The sequence below is a fragment of the Megalobrama amblycephala genome, linkage group LG2 (genome assembly GCF_018812025.1).
Source record: "Megalobrama amblycephala isolate DHTTF-2021 linkage group LG2, ASM1881202v1, whole genome shotgun sequence".
NCBI classification, from domain to species: Eukaryota; Metazoa; Chordata; class Actinopteri; order Cypriniformes; family Xenocyprididae; genus Megalobrama; species Megalobrama amblycephala.
In genome coordinates, this window is record NC_063045.1 from 46,120,890 (window position 1) to 46,144,669 (window position 23,780).

The 23,780-nt window shown below is 36.6% G+C and overlaps 1 long non-coding RNA gene across 1 annotated transcript in view; it reads left to right on the top strand.

Moving 5' to 3' along the window:
• Nucleotides 1-23,780, top strand: part of LOC125260646 — a 42,068-nt gene that overhangs the window by 15,755 nt on the left and 2,533 nt on the right. The gene's annotated exons all lie outside the window — the stretch shown is intronic.

The following is a 23,780-nucleotide window of genomic DNA, read 5'->3' on the forward strand; positions in this document are numbered from 1 at the left end:
AGTACTTGAGTAATTTTACTTGATTACTGTATTTAAGTATTATTTTTGGGGATTTTTACTTTACTTGAGTACATTTAAAAATCAATACTTTTACTTTTACTTGATTACATTTTTTGAGAAAAAAGACTACTTTTTACTCCTTGCAATTTTATTTACAGTCAAAAAGTACTTATTTTTTGGAGATCACTTCATTCTATTTTCCCTTGCTATTACCAAACCAATTGAATTGCGCTTATGACCAGTTTAATTTAATGGTTATTTATTCAATGAGATTCATTTTCACATTCCATAAAATTGGTCAGACTTGTTCATTGGTCCTTTGGAAGTGACGTCATGTTGCATCAATTACCACAATGCACAGCACCTTGACCTCAAAGAATATACACTAACAAGAAGCGACACTCAACAGAATGTTCCATTGCAACACCTGCGTCCAGCAGCGGCCTTGCATTTCTGCCATTTTGGGGTGAAGGCGACTTGGCTGTCCACTAGTTTCTATGGCAATATCAGCTGCTTTGTTAAAAAAAAAAACTTTTTCACAAAACCTTTTTGCTCTCAGTCAGTTTGGGTTAAAACTCTTTAAAAGATCTAGTATTAGTATTAGACTTATAAACACTGAATTAATACTGACATATGAAATTAAATTATGACATGTATCAGAAAAACTGGGAATGTTGGATTGCAATAAATATATGAATATAACAGCTTGATTTTGCAGTGTTGTCTATAGTCCACTGAAGCAAAAGTGTCCAAAAGTGGGAATTATGCAATAACGGACACAGCAATGCATCATGTATTATAAGATCATTATGTTTTTAGCATGATCCATTAAAACGTATAATATAGCTTATTTCAATTCAGACCTAGATATTATTACTATTACTCCACTAGGTCTGAAATATACTGATCGCTGTAAATATGATGATCTTAAATGTATTAATTATTAATTTACTATTAATAAATGTGTAAAGTTTCATAAAATGGAAATACTCAATAAAGTAGGCTAACTACGTTACCTCAGATGGTTGAATGGTTGATTCCACAACTGGTAAAATAAAACATATATAGGACAATACAACATTTACTGTGGGAGCCGTACAATTTACTGGTGACTTAATTTAAAAAACTGTTCTACTGCGCTTCTGATTTGGCTGTGAAATTCGCCGATTTTGGGTGTGTAAGATGTGAAGGATTCAATGCTCCAGTTAGTATTTTCACCCCATAATGGCGGCTGCACTACCGGAGCGCCATCTAGTGACTGTTGCCTAAAAAGTATCAGAGTGTCGCCTCTTGGGTTCTATACTCTTTGTTGACCTGGAAATTATAACAGTCAGTGGAAGAAAATGGAGGAAGTCAAAAATCAGCCACAGAATCAAGAGCACCTGTGGCCAACAGTTCATCTGATGATGAAGATTTTTTCGCTTCTTTGAAACAGACAACACATGAAGCCAGCAAAGAGTTGGATGGATATCTGGCCTGTGTTTCAGACATCAGTGTTTCAGGCACTGCAGGATTGATTTTTAGCCCCAAAAGAGCTAGGCTTGACACTCACAATTTTGAAAATCAGCTTCTGCTTAAGTTAAATCCGAGGTTTTGCAACTTTGAGTAGCATGTTGCATACTGGCATTAGGTAGTAGTCTTATAGTTTGATAATTAAATACAATTAAACACAAACAGTTCTAAAAGAGGATAAAACTTTGTATGTGGTTCATTCACCATGTTTTTAGAGATTAAAAGCTTAAAAAAGAATCTCTAGTTTTCATTCTTGCTGTTACTTTTACTTTTTTAATACTCAAGTACAATTTTAATGTAGTACTTTTTTACTTTTACTCAAGTATGATTCTGGCCAGATACTTTTTCTTCTAATTTAGTAAAATTTTCACTCAGTACTTGTACTTTCACTTGAGTAACATTTTTGAGTACTTTTTACACCTCTGCTAGAAAGATATTATAGGACTATTGTTTTGTTTTTGTGGCCCTCAACCATCTTTACCCACAAAAACATTGAAATGTTGCGTTATTGCCTTAGGACAGCACAATTTACCATGATGCAAGGCGCTCTGTTTTTTTAAAGTGGTTGAACCATGTAGCTACTGTTTTTTTTCTCTGTCCTTCAGGCCATGCCTGGCTCATCTGTCCCTTTTTGACTTGTGCTCCTACTTTTTTTCTCACTGGTAGGCCTCCCTGACAGCAACAAAGTGTCAGCCCAGATCCGGCCCTCATCTGATCCGCATGTTATTCACATGTACCAATTGTGGGCCGGGTCTGGGCCGCACTATGTTGCTGTCTGGCCTACTTGATCCAGCAACATGCAATAATAGATATGCTTTTAAAAGCTTTTTAAATTAGAAATCATATGCGTTTAAACAATATGGTTAATGATATTACTTTAAAAAAAAATGTGCAAAAATATTCCACACACTAAGAGATTTTGATTTAAAACAGAACTAAGTAACTTTTTTTACCTTCATAAATAATTTTCTAAGTCCTTACGATGGTTAATTGACTTGTAGTGGTGTGTTTGAGGCGAGCACTAACCCCATCTGGCACGTCTACGCCAGAATACAGCACTTGCAAGTTGAGCTGCATCGACCCGACACAATCTCGCCTCATGTTCACGTTCACGCGAGAGTGACAAAATGCTTTACGGTAATTCAAAAACAATGTACAGGGTCTTGGGCTACAGGGTGCAGCTGCTGGCATTCAGACCCGAGAGGAGAGTTTGAGCTCCAAACCTCAGGTTAGCAGCGTTGTGGAGGGTCCTGGTGCTTCAGTATCTCAGCAGGGGTGCCATTCATTTCATATTAACCTCTCTGATAGAATCAAGCAAGCAACCATCCAAAACATAAAGGGATATTTTTATGGTTATTAATGCAATATGTAATTGTTGGCCTTCTCAACCCTGTGTAAATACATTCCTAATATAGTTTTGTAAAGCAGCTACCCTAATCTGGCAGGTGAAGGCTGTTAACAGGACAACCTGCCACTCTTTAGAGGTGTTTCAGAAGTTTCCCTTAGCTGCCAAAGTTGAGCTTTTACTGTTTTTGTTGGTTTATATTTCACCACACTGTAACTGTAATGTGGAGCTTGCACGTATGACTTTTTGTTTAACGAGTGATTTACACATACAGTGATGTTGTAAACCTTGCCCACACACAAAGTGAATACCCACAATCATTACACACATAAAACAAGCTCCACAAAGAAAAGTGTTTCAAAACTTTAGTTTAGGCAAAAATATATGCAAATTAAAGGAAATCTGATTATTGATAGCTGCATTTGCCTGTCTCAGACTATTTACTATTTGGTAACCTGAACTTAAGGGTCAATGATGAGATGCTTATTCTTTTATATCTTTTACTTTATTCAAAAACATAAATTCATACAGACAAAGACCTAAATAATGAACATGTTTTCAATTTCTGAATTAAAATTAAATTTGATGTATTTTTTATGTAAGATATAAATATATTCCTTTTTATGGTTTCTGTACACCCTTTTTTGTCATTGACTCTTAGACGAACCACTTGGTGGTGCTGTAACCTACATAGATGAGTGATTACATGAGAATGTATGTTTTAAAAACTAGCCACAACCTCTTTGTAACCTTGCTCACCTTAAATGGCTGCATTCGTCTTGAGATGTGTGACATGTTTGTGAGTTTGGTAGTTTACAATTGGATGCACGTCATAACAGACGAAATCCGGCCAGTACAGCTGCCACACATCAGCATAGCACGATTTGTACTTCTCACACTGCCAAATTTTCATGTCCCTCATCAAAACTCTAATAAGGTCACTAATGGGATCCTGATCAAGCTATTTTTTTAAACATAAAGTTGTTCATCCTCTGGCTCTGAATACAATCTGGTTTTGACTAACTCTTTCATCACTGAACTCAGGAAAACAATTGTAAGTAAGGTCACGGAAGAGACTGGACAGCACACATGCCAGCATGAAAAGATTTATTATTGACATCAGCTGATTATATTTTACAAACTGTTAAGCCAAGCATTATTTGAACCTTTTTTTAGTCTCTGTGTTTAAAATAATTCATGTCTTTGTTTATCTGCGAATAAACAGCTTATTATTTGTGCATGTGATTGGAAAACTCTGTTACATGCACAAAGCTTTTAATCAGTTTGACACAGGCACTGCATTTTATCTGTCAAATTGCGATGCAATGAAGATATACACTTAAATTGATCAAAAGTGACAATAGACAATTGAAGACAATTATAATGTTACAAAAAACTCTTTCAAATAAATGCTGTTTTTCTGAATTTTCTATTCATCAAAGAATCCTGAAAAAAATGTATGTACAGTATTATGATTTCCACAAAAAAAACAAAACCTTTTAAACATTGATAATAAGAACCATTATTAATAATTGAGTATCAATGATAATTGATGATAAAATCAGCATATTAGAATGATTTCTGAAGGATCATGTGACACTGAAGACTGGAGTAATGAGTGCAGTAAATTTAGCTTTGCCATCACAGGAATAAATTACATTTATATTGAAATAGAAAACAGTTCTTTTGAATTCTAATAATATTTCACAATACTGACACAAAGTTCTGTCATGAAACTCTAGATGGGACAGGCTAATAGGTCCTTAACTCAACCTGCTTGCAATCATGTCATTCTCTATAGGGCACAGCTGATTGGTTCCTGCTGTATCAGTAACCAATGAGCTCCCTGCTCAACCTTCAATTGCTTGATTAGCATTTGCCTTAGCAGTGCACTTTCAGAAACCCTCCACCTTCCACAGCTCCACCTGTATAGATCTGCTACGGGTAATTCATGTACACTATATTGTACAGCAGCATCATGTCTTACTTGCTCACAGCCGTGTGTTGTGTATGTATTGGCAGTAGCAAGTCCCATACTTGCTCTGAAGCAGTAGCAGCAATAACCAGCAGCAGCAGGGAGCAGCTCTATTCCGCCACCCATTACCGTGTCAAACACTCAAGAGAGTTGTCAAGACAGAACTGTTTTTACTTTTAAGAGATTTCTTTCAAAAACATTCTTATTTATTCCAAAGTTATATCCCGCAGTGTATATGTTCCTAGGAATTGAACCCATGACCTTGGAGTTACTAACGCCATGTTCTACCAGCTGAGCTACAGCAGCAAAAAGACACATCATACCTTGTGTATGTACTTGATCTCCCCTCAGTGTGGTTCTTGTTACTTGGGTCCGGACCAAAGCACAGATGACTGATTCCTGGATGCCGAGCACTACGGCAGCCTGTGGGATCAGCTCTGGAATGCTGCCATCACTTGTGAAGAATCCAGAGTCATGTTTATGAGATTAAGTACCAAACTGCACTCCCGGCTCAACGGATGACCCCAACATCCCACCTCAACATCTTTCATAAGGAACCAGATGCCATTTCGAAAGGCTGTGCGTGTATGAACACAGACATATGTATGTTCATATGTGTATTTGCACAAAGAAGCACAACTAGAAGCAGCTGCTGAATCCCCTTGCTCTCGGCCCACAGCTCTCGTCCCAAATCACCCTCCAGAGAGCACAGAGACATGGTACATCAGAGGCTGCTGACTGATCCAAACCAGCTCCCACGAGACGCACAGCACCAGTTTGTCTTCGTTTGTCAGAGCCAGCCGTTGTTCAAACTCCTCTGGCCAAAGTTCAATCAAAACGTTCTGAGCAAAATATGCTGTATTATGTAAATTAATTAGGGAATGTAATTAAGGAATACAAATTTAAGGAATTTTGTTAATTGTAATAAAGCTGAAATAAAATATAGATGAAAAACTTAAAGGTGCCCTAGAACCCCTTTTCAAAAGATGTAATATAAGTCTAAGGTGTCCCCTGAACGTGTCTGTGAAGTTTCAGCTCAAAATACCCCATAGATTTTTTTAAAATTAATTTTTTTAACTGCCTATTTTGAGCCATTATTACATATGCACCGATTAAGCGTGTGCGGCCCCTTTAAATCTCCCGCTCCCTGTCCCCGCGAGCTCTCAACTGCCTTAAACAGCAAACACAAAGTTCACACAGCTAATATAACCCTCAAAATGGATCTTTACAAAGTGTCCATGCATACATCGATTCCTGTGAGTATAGTATTTATTTGGATGTTTGCATTTGATTCTGAATGAGTTTAAGGCTGTGCTCCGTGGCTAACGGGCTAATGCTACACTGTTGGAGAGATTTATAAAGAATGAAGTTGTGTTTATGCATTATACAGACTGCAAGTGTTTAAAAATGAGAATAGCGATGGCTCTCTTGTCTCCGTGAATACAGTAATAAACGATGGTAACTTTAACCACATTTAACAGTACATTAGCAACATGATAACGAAACATTTAGAAAGACAATTTACAAATATCACTAAAAATATCATGTAATCATGGATCATGTTATTATTGCTCCATCTGCCGTTTTTCGCTATTGTTCTTGCTTGCTTAACTAGTCTGATGATTCAGCTGTACACATCCAGACGTTTTGCCCTTGTCTAATGGCTTGAACATGTGCTGGCATATGCAAATATTGGGGGCGTACATATTAATGAACTGTTACGTAACAGTCGGTGTTATGTTGAGATTCGCCTGTTTTCCGGAGGTCTTTTAAACAAATGAGATTTATATAAGAAGGAGGAAACAATGGTGTTTGAGACTCACTGTATGTCATTTCCATGTACTGAACTCTTGTTATTTAACTATGCCAAGATAAATTAAATTTTTCATTCGATGGCACCTTTAAACTTAAAAACCTTAAAGGATAATTAGAGACGTTGATAATTAGAAATAAGTTGAAGTACTAAAATTACCAAAACTATAAAGCTAAATAGAAATATATTTATTTCATGCTTTCATGACGTCTCGACTAGATTACTGTAATGCATTATAAGCTGGTTGTCCTGCTTCCTCAATAAATAAGCTACAATTAGTACAAAATGCAGCTTCTAGAGTTCTTACCAGGTCAAGAAAATATGATCATATATCACCAATTATATCATCTCTACACTGGTTACCCATTAAGTTCCATATCGATTATAAAGTATTGCTAATGACCTATAAGGCTCTAAATGGTTTAGCTCCTGTGTACTTAACCGATCTTCTATCGCCCTACAATCCTTCATGCTCTTTAAGATCACAAAACTCTGGATTTCTGGTTGTACCTAGGATATCTAAGTCCACTAAAGGAGGGAGAGCGTTTTCACATTTGGCTCCGAAACTCTGGAATAGCCTTCCTGATAATGCTTGGGGCTCAGACTCACTCACCCAGTTTAAATCTAGATTGAAGACGCATCTCTTTAGCCAAGCATTCACATAATGCATCTCATATCGGATCAATTGCACATGACTATCTTTGCTTAATGTTATAAACAGCAGCTACGCTAATTATTCTCCATTTGCTTTTCTGTTTTACCTCGGGACATCAGCTTCAGTTTGGATCCAGCCTCTTAAGAAGACCTCAGATGACCAACACCTATGAAGAGACGGCGCCAACTCCTGCGAGGACTTCAGAAGACGCAATCATCTGGATCAACATGCACATTGCCCAATTTCTATATATCCTAATTATTGTTAATGCAATTCATTTTTCCAGGAGCTCATTGCTTCTACCTTCAGTTAAACTTCTAACAGTGATTGTAAATTAATTGCCTAAATTATTACATTATTTGCTAACTGCATTCTTTAAATTGTAATGTTGACATGCATTCTCTGTAAAGCTGCTTTGAAATGATATGTATCGTGAAAAGCGCTATACAAATAAATGTAGAATTGAATATTTAAAAAATAATAATAATAAAAGTGACAAAAGCACAACAAAATTACTAAATTTAAAAATATATAAATAAAATCTAATTGAAAATATTAATAAATACTATAATAGTATAAATAATACTGAAACAACACTAATGCTTGAATTTGACAGTCTGTGCATTAGTGGTGGGGATTTTTCAGTGACTCTTTCTGCAAGTTACATCATTATGCTATGAGGAGGCGGCAAGATTGTCTTTATGAGTGAATCATCAGTTCATGTCTTTTTGAGTGACTCATTGAATCATTTACTCAACCAATTTGTTCAAACACACTAATTCACTGAGGAACTATTTTCACTGGTGGAACAAATATAGACTGGCAATATTGTGTCTGAAATGTAACTTGTTTTTTATATGTGAATTTATATAGATACACATTTATTTGGTTGGAAATTTCATTTACAGCACCTACTAGGCAATTGCACAATAGCACCTTCCCACAATTTCCTAAATGATTTTAACTGTGTCAAGGATGGCTTGAGAAGCTTTCACTTTCACCCATTTAACAGTAACAGTACATGGTCGCCTAACTGCTGCCAAAAGGCCACAATGAATTGCCAAGGCATCTAAACCGCAAAGTTAAACGAGTAACAGGGCTGTTGTATTTTAGAAGCACTGAACTCTTGCTCGTTCCAAACACCATGAGGTAAAAGTCTCTATGTGGCTTTGCCCTCCACAGTTTGGAGTTTTTCTCTGTGAGCATAGCAGGAGAGAGTATTTACGCATATGTGTGTGCATCTGTGTTTGTGGGAGATTACTCTGTGACAAAGTGTTCACACGCAACTCAGCAGCCAGCTGCAGAAATTCTGCTTGTTTTCTCCACAGAGCTGTCTCTGACCAAGGAATCTAAATGTTCCCCTTAAATCACCTTTAACCATATATGAGGACCAAAATTTAGACCCAAAATGACTTAACTGTTCTAAGCCTTTATCATGAGAAATCTGTAATTCATTTGGTTCAGTACACACAAAATTAAGAAAGAATTCACCTGTTAGACATTATTTGATTATACTAAGTGGGCGAGAGAGAAGGAAAGAGCAAATTTACAGCTGTGAATACAGGTGTGTCCTCCTGTGAGATCCATCAATAAATTGTCACAAGACACTCAAGTGTGAAAAGCAAGAGTGAAAGCAAGATTGGTGTGTTCATGTCAGGATATCTCTTGACACCACTTTATCATTTCACATTCAATCAAAACTATAGAGCTGAAACCAAACGGGAATCAAATCTGTTTGCTTGAGGCAGCGTAGTCGATTCAAAACAAGAAATTTTGATAGGTAATGTCATTCTTGCTGTATTTGCTGAATTCTCACCCTCTTCTGTCAGAATTTGTCACACTATAAGCGCTTATAATTAAATCTTGCTTCAATGCTTGCATGCTTAAACATCATAGCGTGCTAGATGAACGCGACTCCTTCATTTTGTTTTATTTTAAATGAATCAATGTGATTCACCAAGTATAAATAGTTCATGTTCAGGCCTGTGGCCATAATAATCTAAATTTAATTGTTTGTGTACTAATATTCAAAATCTGCTAATGTTTATCATTCCAAAACAAAAAGGCATGCACTCCTTGTGATGTTGTGTTTACCATAGCATTGTCTCCAGCATGGCTCCATGTAAACCGTGTGTATCTGCCAGGCGGTCACCTCCTGGAGTTCAGTCCTGTAATGCGCAGAGAGAAAGATGGATGGTCTTCCTCAACAAAGTCATTAAGAGGGTGAGCAAACATTCCCTTAGCCCCTCTTAAAACGACAAGCCTCTTTCTCTAAATAAAACACGTAGCCACACAAAAACAAATAACTTTTCCAGAACACTCCTCTCCGATGTCATCTGATCCAGAACTGCTTTCTGAAAGATGTACTGATAAATAAATGCAAGGGGGTGACCTTTGACCCATGAGGGGGTCTTATAGGTACAGGCCAGGGGGCCTCAGTGGTTAGGGAATTGAAGGGAGGCACTGCTTGAAGTCAGTCTCTTATAACGTGTGAACACCTGTGTGAATAATGGTTCGCTTCTTTGGTTAGTTGTACCCACAGCTATTCGGCTAAACTCAGAGTATATAAATCATCTAGATTTAGCATACACTTCTCTTCCAGACTGCCCATTGCCTAAACCCACCTGTGCTCTTGCTTTATAGACAATGATGAAAAGAGCAAGTCTGGTGAAACCAGCCACTAAGTTTAGTTTTATAGGCCACATGTTTGTAGTGAGATCATTTATAATAGGCCTTCTGTTTATTTGGGTTTACTACAGGTGCTGGTCATATAATTAGAATATCATCAAAAAGTTGATTTATTTCACGAATTCCATTCAAAAATTTAAATTTTTATATTATATTCATTCATTACACACAGACTGATATATTTCAAATGTTTATTTCTTTTAATTTTGATGATTATAACTGACAACTAAGGAAAATCCCAGATTCAGTATCTCAGAAAATCAGAATATTACTTAAGACCAATACAAAGAAAGGATTTTTAGAAATTTTGGCCAACTGAAAAGTATGAACATGAAAAGTATGAGCATGTACAGCACTCAATACTTAGTTGGGGCACCTTTTGCCTGAATTACTGCAGCAATACGGCGTGACATTGAGTCGATCAGTCTGTGGCACTGCTCAGGTGTTATGAGAGCCCAGGTTGCTCTGATAGTGGCCTTCAGCTCTTCTGCATTGTTGAGGCTGGCATATCGCATCTTCCTCTTCACAATACCCCATAGATTTTCTATGGGGTTAAGGTCAGGAGAGTTTGCTGGCCAATTAAGAACAGGGATACCATGGTCCTTAAACCACATACTGGTAGCTTTGGCACTGTGTGCAGGTGCCAAGTCCTGTTGGAAAATGAAATCTGCATCTCCATAAAGTTGGTCAGCAGCAGGAAGCATGAAGTGCTCTAAAACTTCCTGGTATATGGCTGCGTTGACCTTGGACCTCAGAAAACACAGTGGACCAACACCAGCAGATGACATGGCACCCCAAACCATCACTGACTGTGGAAACTTTACACTGGACCTCAAGCAACATGGATTGTGTGCCTCTCCTCTCTTCCTCCAGACTCTGGGACCCTGATTTCCAAAGGAAATGCAAAATTTACTTTCATCAGAGAACATAACTTTGGACCACTCAGCAGCAGTCCAGTCCTTTTTGTCTGTAGCCGCTTCTGACGCTGTTTGTTGTTCAAGAGTGGCTTGACACAAGGAATGCAACAGCTGAAACCCATGTCTTGCATACGTCTGTGTGTAGTGGTTCTTGAAGCACTGACTCCAGCTGCAGCCCACTCTTTGTGAATCTCCCCCACATTTTTGAATGGGTTTTGTTTCACAATCCTCTCCAGGGTGCGGTTATCCCTATTGCTTGTACACTTTTTTTTCTACCACATCTTTTCCTTCCCTTCGCCTCTCTATTAATGTGCTTGGACACAGAGCACTGTGAACAGCCAGCCTCTTTAGCAATGACCTTTTGTGTCTTGCCCTCCTTGTGCAAGGTATCAATGGTTGTCTTTTGGACAACTGTCAAGTCAGCAGTCTTCCCCATGATTGTGTAGCCTACAGAACTAGACTGAGAGACCATTTAAGGGCCTTTGCAGGTGTTTTGAGTTAATTAGCTGATTAGAGTGTGGCACCAGGTGTCTTCAATATTGAACCTTTTCACAATATTCTAATTTTCTGAGATACTGAATTTGGGATTTTCCTTAGTTGTCAGTTATAATCATCAAAATTAAAAGAAATAAACATTTGAAATATATCAGTCTGTGTGTAATGAATGAATATAATATACAAGTTTCACTTTTTGAATGGAATTAGTGAAATAAATCAACTTTTTGATGATATTCTAATTATATGACCAGCACCTGTATATATCTAAAAGGACTTTAGAAATGCTTCCCGCATCTTCAGATATATTTACCTGGTCTGTTTTTTTTTTTTTTTGCATTAGCTTTCTTAAGTGAATACTGAGATATATATATATATATATATATATATATATATATATATATATATATATATATATATATATATATATATATATATATATATATATATATATATATATATATATATATATATATATATATATATATATATATTTTTTTTTTTTTTTTTTTTTGTCTACAGCAAATATAGCTTGGTTGCATAGCAATGTTAGTTGCAATATTGAGAAAACACTTCAAAGTGAAATGATTTCTGTAAATTCAGTGCTGGTCTGTGTGTAGTTCCACAAAAGACCTGAACATATACAAGCAGTAGGGTTTTTTTAAAGGAACATTTAAATGATAAAAAAGAAATGGTAAGGAGAATCAATGAATTATGAATAATTTACTGACACTGTGAGAATAACATGTTATCATGTAATCAATAATAAAGTAATGTAGTCTGATTACAAGTATTTTAAAATGTATAATCTAAATTACAAGTACTTAATTTTTGGAATCTAATTACGAAACTAAATTAAATGTAACGAGGGCATTCAGGCAGGCAAAGGAGCAGGGTGGGAAGTGGAGCCACGTGCAGCTGGATTTATTAAAAGAGTCCACAAGGTCAGAGAACACAAGGTAGCTTGAGTAAACAATGGTACAGGAGGAAAACGTGATATAATCCAGGATATGTACATACAATGACTGACAAACAAACTAGTGACAAGAAGGGCTATAACTGCTGAGCAGAACCAATGAAATACTATGGAAACTGACAAGATGGGTGTGGTCAAATGAGTGTCCATGACAACAAACAAGGGAACAGAGCAGCAGGGAAACATGAGGTGAACAAAGGAACAATGGAAAGACAAAATTTCAAAATAAGAGTCCATGACAACAGACACAGGAAACACAAGCAGGGATCGTGACAGCAATGAATTATGTTATAAATCATAAAAATAATTATAAATTTTGTAATAAATTCAGATCTACACTTTTAATTATTTTTAATGATTTAGCCCAGATAATTAAAGGCATTTTACTTTCATCACATGAGTGCCTTGGAGTATTTCGAGTAACATGTGATGTTTACCTCCAGTTTATCCAATGAGCACCAGTGACCATGTAAAGATACCCGTGTAGAACTCTCTGCTTTTGTTCTTTTGTAGTAGTCTGATTATATTACCTTAAATGTTTAATGTAACGCATTACGTCATTAACTACAATTTTTGTCATTTAATTTGGAATCAGTAACTGACTATGTTGTAAGTATTCTATCCAACACTGTTATATTCAGCATACTAAGAAATAAAATAAACAATAACTGAAATAAAATAAAATATATTTTAAAAATTATTTTATTTCAGCTATTTGGCAAGCAACATTTTTCATTTTCATTTAGTATAACTTAATATACTAAAATAACTAAAACTTAAATAATATATTTTAACTTATATTATATATAAACTATATGAATATTCTTTAAAAAAAAAAAAAAAAAGGCACTGGTTATAACCAACAATATTCCCCTACATGTTTCCCAAATAGCCTTACAATGTTGTCTGACAAAAAAAAAAAAAAAAAAAAAAAAATCATGCTGAATAACATTACTCACTTGCTGGCTCCCTGCATGCATTGCAGCATGAATAAATTATGCATTTAGTGTTTTATTCTCATTGTTTTGCTAACTATCGATGTTGACATTTGTTGTGTGGTGATCATTTTGCTTAATGATGTTGACTGAAATTCATGAGTATTTGCACTGGCATACTCATGAATTTTAAAAGTTTAAGTGAAGTCTGTGTGCATCTATATAAAATGATACTGCTCTTAATGTTTTTGCTTTACAAGTTTCTCTTCTTTAGGGGCAAGTTTTCATATAAAAGACATATAATGTAAAACCCAATCAAATGGTGAGAAGTGTAATGTTTGTGATAGCTAATTGATTTGCTTAACAATAAATCTTAAAAAAAGACAATCTAAAATGAACATCTAAAACAAGAATAATATATTTAAAAAAAAATAATTAATAATCATTAATTCAGAACAATAATTACCTTTGACAAAAATTTTATTAGCTGAACATCATATGTAGCATTTAATGGATGAACAAATCCACAGACTAAACAGGATATTAAAGGTAATTATTATATGGGCATGAAATTTCAATGCATCATGTTGCCAGATTTATTCAACAATGCCTTTTTATGAGATTATATTCAGATCTGAAGTTAATTACACTAATGGAGAGAGAGCACAGTGTTTGAGTCTCCACACACATGTCAAGCACATGCAGAAATAGCTGTAATGTGTGAGCTGTGACCAATCCCAAACAATAAACCACCAGAACGTTCTAGCGTTCAGCTTTCATAAACCGTCAAGACACAGTCTCTCATTATGCTGCACTCCACATGAGGAATCCATCCTGAGAAAACCCAGCTCAGCTCATATCTTGAGCGAATGTGTCAGCAAAGCTGTAATCACAATGGTGATGCCCTTATAAGGGTACTGAGTGTGTTTGTCTCCCCAACCCAGCATCCATGTTCTTACTGCATTCCATCACTTTCTCTCCTCTTCTGCCAGCTAATAATACTGCCTTAAAGAAGGGATATACACAGGCTAAGAGAAGAGAGAGTGGGAGAAACAGACTTCTGAGTATCACAGCCAGTATTAATGCATTTATAAATTAAAAATTTATGGACCCATTGTCTGACCTTACGCTGGTGCAGTGGGTCCTGGATTCCTCCTGGTGCACGACAATGCCCGGCCTCATGTGATGAGAGTATCCAGGCAGTTCCTGGAGGATGAAGGAATTGATACCATTTAATGGCCCCCGCCTGACCGAAATCCAATAGAACACCGTTATGTTTCCGTCCATCCGACACCGCCAGGTTGCACCCCAGACTGTCCAGGAGCTCAGTAATGCCCTGGTCCAGATCTGGGAGGAAATACCCCAGGACACCATCCATCATCTCATTAGGAGAATGCCCCATGCCTACAAGCACGTGGGAGCAAAGGTTGGTAGTAACAAAGTACATTTACTTTGCTACATTTACTTGAGTATTTTTTTTTTTTTTTGAAATTTGTACTTTTTAGAGTAGATTTAAATGTGGGTACTTTTACTTTAACTTGAGTACATTTCTAATGAAAAATCTGTACTTTTACTTCACTACGCTGGGCAACGTTCCTCTCGTTACTTTATTTAAATGCAATACTGTAACGTTACATGTAAATGCGTAGTCTAGGCGCAAGTCTCTTTTTTTCATGAACGATGTCCCACTCACAAATGAATCACTCTTTTGAGTCGATTCTGTTTAAAGACTTGGGCTGTGTCCGAAAACCTAGGTAGCTGACTTGCTGCCTTATCAAGCAAAGACTTGTAAGTCAGCGTTTGTGCATGAAGGCACCTCAAGAAAAGGATTTAGGACAGACTTCTGAGGCTGCGTAACAGTTTAATGATCTACAGCAATATAGCGCGAGATTTGGTGAGAACTAAACAAATATTTAATTACTACAGTAGTAATTACTCGCTAGAAATGACATCAAAAGTGGAAAATGTTGGTGAAAAATGTACATTTACTCACAAACTGGCAAGCAAACGCAACTTTCGGACGCCATCTTTATTTTTCTAGCTCAACAGTCACAGAATGGAAAGCACAGGATTGTGGGATATCAAAAGTAGCTAAGGATACATCTATGCTGCCTTGAAAAATCGATCTGAGGAAGGTATCTCAGGAGACAGGAAGTGAAGCTAACATTAGACGTGCCATAATGCCGTCCTACCTTGAAATGTATCCTCCGAAGGCAGCATTTTCCAGTTTTCGGACGCAGCCTTGATCAAACAAGTTGGCCAAACTGTTTAAATTGGTTCGCGAATCAGTGTGAAGGAGTTAATTTCCCTACACGCACTGAATCGTCTGAAGCGGTTTCTCACTCGGAGCGTTGGATGAAGTGGCAGTTGAGCCAGTGGTGTAGTCGGGGCGATACGCACGCATACGCCGTAGGCCTATAGGCTACTTACTTTTTGCTCAGGACTGTTTGCGTATTACGACTTCTAAGGATCAGTATTTGAGTACACCCACTTGTTTTTTGCTTCGAAAGTCCATAAAATATTGTCCTGTTAGCTTCCCCTTTAACTGTGTGCCCAATGCTGTTGTGTAAACTCGTTATTCTTTGTTGTAATTGGTGCATGAGCACTTCTGTCATTCTACCTTTTCCCGCTCATCATCGGCTAAAAAACAGGCTTCACAGTGCGTGTTCGCGCTGCAGCGAGAGAACTCCGATCAACGCCGCTCTGTGTTTTGAGCAGTGCGTTGAGCGCATTTCTCTCACTGCAGCGGTCTCGGGGTGAGAAATATGGTGGTGACGAAATAATAGGCCTAGGCTACTATTAATTAATTATATGGTCCCACTTTCTAAGTGGCCTACTTAACTACTATGTACTTACATCAAAAAATAAGTACAATGTACTTATTGGGTTCATATTGAATTGCAAAACACTTTTGCTGATATTGAGGTGGATACGGATAAGGTTAGGGAAAGCTTTGGTGGTATGGGTAGGTTTAAGGGTAGGGGTAAGGGTTAAGGGATGGGTCAACAGAGTAATTATGAATGTAATTACAGAAATGAATTACAGATGTAATTACATGCAGGTGTTTTTAAAATATAAGTACAATGTAAAAACATGTATGTACACAATAAGTGCATTGTATCAAATGATTAATTAAAATGTAAGTACACAGTAGGTAAGGCCACTTAATATAAAGTGGGTCCAATTATATAGCCTACATCATGTGTTCGGAGCTTTTATAAGTGTTAAGTTCCCGTACAAACTGAAAAGACCATCAGCGCAACTGAAGCCTTGTTTATTTAATGCATTTGTGGTGCGGGAATCATAAACATACTAGGCTGCTACTCTGAATCTTATCATGCTCCAAAAGTTTGGTAAGATTCCCACGAGCCATCCCGACACTGATGATAAAATGTGCGATCCATTTGAATTCTATTGAGTTCAAAAAAAGAGGACAAACATCATCTTGTGCCAACATTTAGCTATTAGGGAGCTTTTTAAACTATTCATAACCCACCCTAACTAGAATTTATATCGTTTTTATTGTAGTAATTATGGTAAATTTGGCTAACTTGTAGAATTTATAATCTATTAAGGGAATATATATTCACTAGATTTATATTACACCTGTGACATGTTCTGTTGTTTCTATAGGCTATGTGTAGGTTGCTATTTTTCATAACACATGCTATGATAATGGAAAATTATATAGTTTGACTTATTATGGCACATTGAAGTAGACAATTCTGTCAAACTGATAAGCTTACATGTGCATAAATGGGAAACAGCTCTATTTCTGCTGTTTCATTGTGGTTTAAATTTTCATTCAGCCTGACTACTGTTTTTGTTTGTTTGTGAAACTCATGACCACATTTTTATGTTAATAAATTAGATTTTGAATAATTGACTTTTTTTTAACACCCTTTTGAATAAAATGAAACTTTAATTTCAGATATATCACTTTTCACAGTGAATATAAAGCAGCATGTTTAAATAAGTCAAACTGTAAAGCATGAAAAATGTCAACCAATTTTAGGATGCACTGTATTTATTTGTTTCTAATGAAACATGTTAGACGTACTAGTGAACGACAACATAAAACATATTTAAGTACTTGTACTTTTACTTGAGTACAGTTTTTGGATACTCTACCCACCTCTGTGTGGGGGCCATACAAACTACTGAGTACCATTTTGAGTTGCTGCAATGTAATTTCAGCAAAATGGACTAGCCTGCTGTATCATTTTTTCACTTTGATTTTCGGGGTGTCTTTGAATTCAGTCCTCTGTAGGTTGATCATATTCATTTCCATCAAACGATGTGGCATCCTTTCATTCCTAACACATTACCCAGTCCATATGAGATAACCAGCATAATATTTTCCCCATTGAGATCTGATGTGTTTTCAAAGTGTTCCTTTAATTTTTTTGAGCAGTGTATATTATTTTTTTTGTAATCAACATGAAGTGCATTATTATATAACAACAGGGTTTACTAGACTTGGGTTTGTGAGTTTAGTGAAAAGCTATTAAGTAATTATATCATTAAAATTAACCAACATCAGAGAACCGTAAACTTATTTTTTTGATGTTTTTATGTGATAAAAAAATCTAATATGCAAACATCAGAGAAGTTAAACCTCAACCATCTACACTACTCATACAATAAAACTGCTAATATTTTAAGAACATCCTCACATATCAGTCTTTATTCTTTATTTTTAAATCTTTTTTTTTTTTTTTTTTTTTTTTTACAATGTTTCCAGTTCTTCTAAATTTATTTTCTATTGTTTTTGTTAATGTGGTTCTCAAAAAGGGAATTTTACTGTACTACATCACAGAAGTGCTCAGCCAGAAATCTTTCACTGCTATAATGAGTGAGAGCATTACTCTACTCTCTACTTTGTTTTGAACAAAACTCATTGTTGTGTTTGTACAAAGTTATTTTTTGCTGTATACTCTGCCAGACTAGAATCACATCACTTTTGGGAAGTCAGCATCTCTTTCCTGTGTGTCAACTGAAAAACAAGGGGCTGTTTGGCACGCAGTGGCATGAGAAAATGAAATCAAAGCATGCAACATGTCAGTGATTCACACTACATCTCTGAAGTCTTGTGACCATACAGATGGATTTTATTTCCATGGAGCTGAATCAGGCTTTTTGCGTCGATGACTATTAGCGGATAAAACTGCCAAGGTGCGTGACTTGCACTTGGATGAAATTACACAGTTTAAAATATTCTAGGTGAAGACTTTTAGATTGCGTGACTAAAAGTGTGCACCCTTTTCTGTCTTTACCTTTCCCAGCAACCTTTACATCCATTTCAGGCTTTTTTTAAAGCATGATCCAGTACCGCTCAGTCCTAAGCCCCATCACCCCACCCTATAAACCTCTTGCAGACTTCAGATGAATTAATGGATTTAGGCAATGTGTTGAACTCCCTATTCAGCCCATCATGGAGTCATTTCTTCCTTCTGTCAAGGTTTATCATATTTGTGAGCTGATCAGGTTGGCAGGGCTCTGGATTAAGTCTCTTGTGACTTCCAAAACACAATGCCTGGTCTGATCTCTCCAGCAACCTGATCTGCCAGTGATAATGTGCAGGAGGTTTGTCTGGAATCACTAAATAGGTCAAATCCAGCACTCTCCTGGGGGAAATCAATTTCACAAAAGGTCCAAACAGACAAATAAATATGTTGATGGTTAAATCACCCATTTCTAAAGAGAAGAGCCATTGGTGCCATAAGGAGGTAAAGCATCACCTTGGAAATATGAGAGGTTTGCAGTTCATCCTTTATTCATGTTCAGGAATGCCATAAATATGGATATAACAGGGAGGCATAGGTGGACCAGGTCAAGGGATCCTGAGGTAGAATCACACATCAAAAACTTCCCCTTATAGTCACAAATACTGTAGATTAGCATTTGCCAAGGAAATATCAGTAAAATATAGTCACCTACAACTTAAAAACCCTCTGGCCCTCTTCGGTCATTTTTGATCGAAAAATTTTATATTTTGAAATGTTAAAAATCATAGTTTCGTTGGAATGAGATGACACTTGGTGACTTTTGTCGCATTAGCAATATGAACACACAAAAAAAACAAGGACATGATTTGGACATGTTAAAGGGTCGTAAAAAAAATAGTCACACTTACATTATTTTCGGCCAAAAACGATCGACATAGGAAATGAATGGGAAATACGAAAAAATACGAAAACTCAGAGAATCTTTTGTTGGTACAAATTACAAATCACAGAAGTGCACAGAAGGGGGGACACTCTAAAATGCCAAAAGTGCAAAATAGACACACCCAACCGCCCACATATATATATATGAACTAGCAGGACTATAAGACAGCAAGTTTATACAAATGTGTGAAATATGTAGCGAATTAACTCAAAGGGGAAATATTAATACTTATTCATAACTCATTATGATTATTAATTATGATTAATTATAAATATGTAAATCAGTTAATCTGATTAACTGGATGTAGCTACATTAAGATTAATATTACAATCAACCTGTTCGTCCAGTGAACACTCAGTGTTTACTGTTTATTAATTCTAAGAAATGTTAATTTCCAGGTTATGGAAAAACAACGTTCTTATTGTACAGTACTACTCAGAGCATGTAGTCAGGATCTAAATCACTTAAGAGACAATTTATTAGCAGTCAGAACCAAACATGTATTGTGCACAATTCTTTATTAACTAACTCACAAACACATAACATACACGCAGGTCACACACATACGTAGGTAAGAATGAGCAATGATAGAGTTGAACTGGAAGGGGAACCGTTAATGGAGCTATAGGAAAAGTCAAAGACAATCTGGAAAAGAATCATCAGTTTCCTCAGTAATAAAAACACCTTTGCTGACAAAGGTAAATTTTACAAATCAATACTAAATCGCTGTTTAGTGTTCAAATGTGTGATACTTGCAAGATGCCTTCAGGCTGAGGAGCATCGGATCTGCAGGCTGAGGAGAAATCTTGATTCAGTCCGAAGTTGTTGCCAGTGTCTTCTGTGTTAGATGAAATACTATGAAACAACTTATAGATGAGCACATGGCTGGGTTGTAGGTTCTACAGGCCTTGGCCTGAAAAGGCCTGCAGCAAGAAGGGGGTCTCTTCAGTTGTCCAAGAAGCAAGGAAAGAGGGGGAGTGGCATTGTTGACTGGATTTTAACCTCTGGTCAAAATCACACCTCCTAGTTGTTGACCGGACCAATGAAGATGTTGTATTTCCGGGTGACAACACACCTCCTGTCAGGGCTTTTACTACCGAGCAAGATTAACTGGCTGAGTTTTTGAAGAAGAACTATTAAAGATTCTTGTAATACTGATGTGTTGCACAGGTATGGAAATACTGCATACACAAGCATTTAAATCTTCTCGATACGAACCCATAGACACTAAACATGGCATAATTGAAGTTACCTTAAATGTATCATAAAACATGTGAATACAATGATTGTAATACAGCAACGGTAATAATGGATACCATTTCCTGGGGATGTGCATGTTCATTTATAGAACAGTCTGTCTATACATTAATGCAAGAGAGTCTGTGTTATGTGGGGATAATGCAGGAAAGATGCACGTTTTCGTGTGTCTCTTCTCTGCTCTCAATGTGATAACCACATTCTTTAGTGCAATAAAACTTGTAACTAAGAACTTCTCGGGGGATGGGGGACAGGCCCCAGAGTGCTTTAAACAATTATTGGTTAACTATAACAAATAATTGTGTCTGATTTGTCTCAGTCATTACAAATAAAATAAAAAATTCAGCCACAAAGCAGTAAAAAAAAAAAGAACAGCAAAAAAGAGGTTACACTTTAAAACACAGAGAGTACAAAACAGAAACACCCACTCACTTACACACATTCACAGACAAACACACACACAACACACCATTATACACACACAAATGAACCAGTGTGGCTGTAACAATATGGTAAAATTGAGCCAAAACTCAAATAAGAGGATGAAATCAGATCAGACCCAGATATATTAAGCTGTTATAAAACACACCTGTTCATTTTTGTTATATTTTTTTATTGAATTTTGATGTTAAGTGTGACAGAATGTGTTCAGGTTTGACTGTAGTAAAATTAATGCAAAAACCAACACTTCAAATCAACATTTAAAAAAAAAAAAAAAAAAAAAAAAAAATCTAAACCTTGACAAAAAGTAGTCTTTGAGAATGTCTAAGTATAAATCCAAATCCAAAACTTAATAAAAATAAGTGTTTGTGTCCAAAAACCACTAGAGAATTTATAAGCCACTTTATATAGAGCTCTATAGGAATCTAGTGGTTACAACATGGCATTGCAAAAGTTTTTCTTTTTTTACTCTCACCAAATGGCACTAATCTACCTTCAAAAAATGGATTTCAAATGCCTTGTCTCTATTTTAACATGGAATACTGCTTTAATGTAAAAATAATTAAAAAATATATTAGAAAAAAATGTGTATTATTTCCAATGGGGAAAAATAGCTAATAAAAATTGTACAAATATTGCATTGTATCATAAAGAACCCTCAATTTTTTATACAGTAATCAAAAAAATATTATTGAACAAAAACGTATTACATTGTTTTTCCTGAAAAACAAAAAAGTTACTTTTCACCGTAAAGAAGGCAAGTGTGGCTCCTAAACGAAGAGGGCCAGAGGATATACAGTGACTCTTAAACACTCAGTGACACTTAAAGGCCCACTATGTGCCATTTACCAGGTAGAAACTAGTAAATGTGTGAGCAAGTGACCGATTTCAGCCACTGCTCCAGCATCTGTAAGAGTGTAGGAGGGGGTGGGATTTCAGATTCTAAAGAGCATTTGACTGGACCAAAGATTTGACGAGTAACTGAAGTGTGATGTGATGTCATGAAAATCCGTGATCCATTTTAGCGAAAGTGAGAGCCTGTAAGTTTTGAATGCTTATACCTCCTAAATGCCAATTTTGTCATTGTTTTGAACACACCAGCTTATTCATAACATTAAGGCTAACATATTCATATACTAAAAGCTAAAAAACTTCAATTTTGATTTCAGGGGGACTTTAAATACTCAGTGACAATCAGCTATTCTGAATTATCTTAATCACAGATGAAAAACAAGATAATAACATTTAGGCTATTTTGGCAATGTACTTTTTACCATATACATCTTTCCCCCTCTGTGGGGATATCAGGCCAAGGGCAGCAAATATAGGAACGGATTCTGACAGCTGGATTTTTGCCGTCAGATTCTGTTCCTCCCATGGATCATACACAATGAGGTTGTAATATTGATCAAACTCAGGCTGCTTTGTTCATGCCAATAGCCCAGTGGGCAGCACACTGACATGTAATACACTAGTGCTTTGAGAGACCTGAGTTCAAGTCCTGGCTCATGTATTTTTCATGTCTCTTCCACTGTGCTTCCTGTCTACATACTGTCCTATCACAAGATGCTGATGCTGGTTAAGATCCATCCACATATAGAACAGAATCAGCATCTTTTAAGCCACTTACAGAAACATCTCTCATCATGGGGATGGGGGAACGAATTCTGACAGCTGGATGAAGGGACGGATTCTGACAGCTGGATTTTTGCCATCGGGTTCTGTTCCCCCATGGATAATACACAATGAGGTTCTAATATTTATCATACTCTGGCTGGTGTGTTCATGCCAATAGCCCAGTGGGCAGCATGCTGACACATGGTGAGCTAGTGCTTCGAGAGACCTGGGGCTTCATTTATAAAATGTTGCACAGAAACCGTCCTAAATTTGATCTCATGATTATTTCTCAGATGTACGTATGTGTGATTCATAGAATGAACATACACACAGAAAATGAGCATAAGCCTCTCTTTCAGATGTGAAATCTTTATATTGCAAATGATCTTGAACTTGTGTGCAGCTGAATGGCTTCAGTTCTCCGCATTGTAAACAACACCCAATTAATGTCATTTACATATAAAAGATCACCAGTCATCATCCAAATCCTTTCATTTAGAATGGCAAGCTGCAAGAACAGCTTAGATTTCCAAAAACCCGCAAGGAATAGTGCGCACGTCTGCTCAGACCCTGACGTGGCGCTAAGCACTTTTCCACGTCAAAGACCGTTTTTATAAATATGAGCGTTGGCATGGATTTAAGCATACGCACACCATAAGATCAAATCTGTGCGTATGCATGCTTTATATATGAGGCCCCTTGAGTTCAATTCCCGTCTCATGTAGTTTTCCTGGTCCCATCCCCCTCTGTCTCTTCCAGTTTGCTTCTTGTCTGCATACTGTCCTATCACAATATAAGGCAAACATTTATTTAAAGCACTATATGCCAAAGCACAGGCCAGCGTCCTGGCAGAGCACATTGCCTTGATGACAAGACGACACAATTTGAATTAAGATCTTTACTAACACTTCTATCAACTTCATCTGTTGAAAAATAATTATTAAGTGAGAAAATGTTGCAGAGGGCAGCCATGCTTTTAGTCC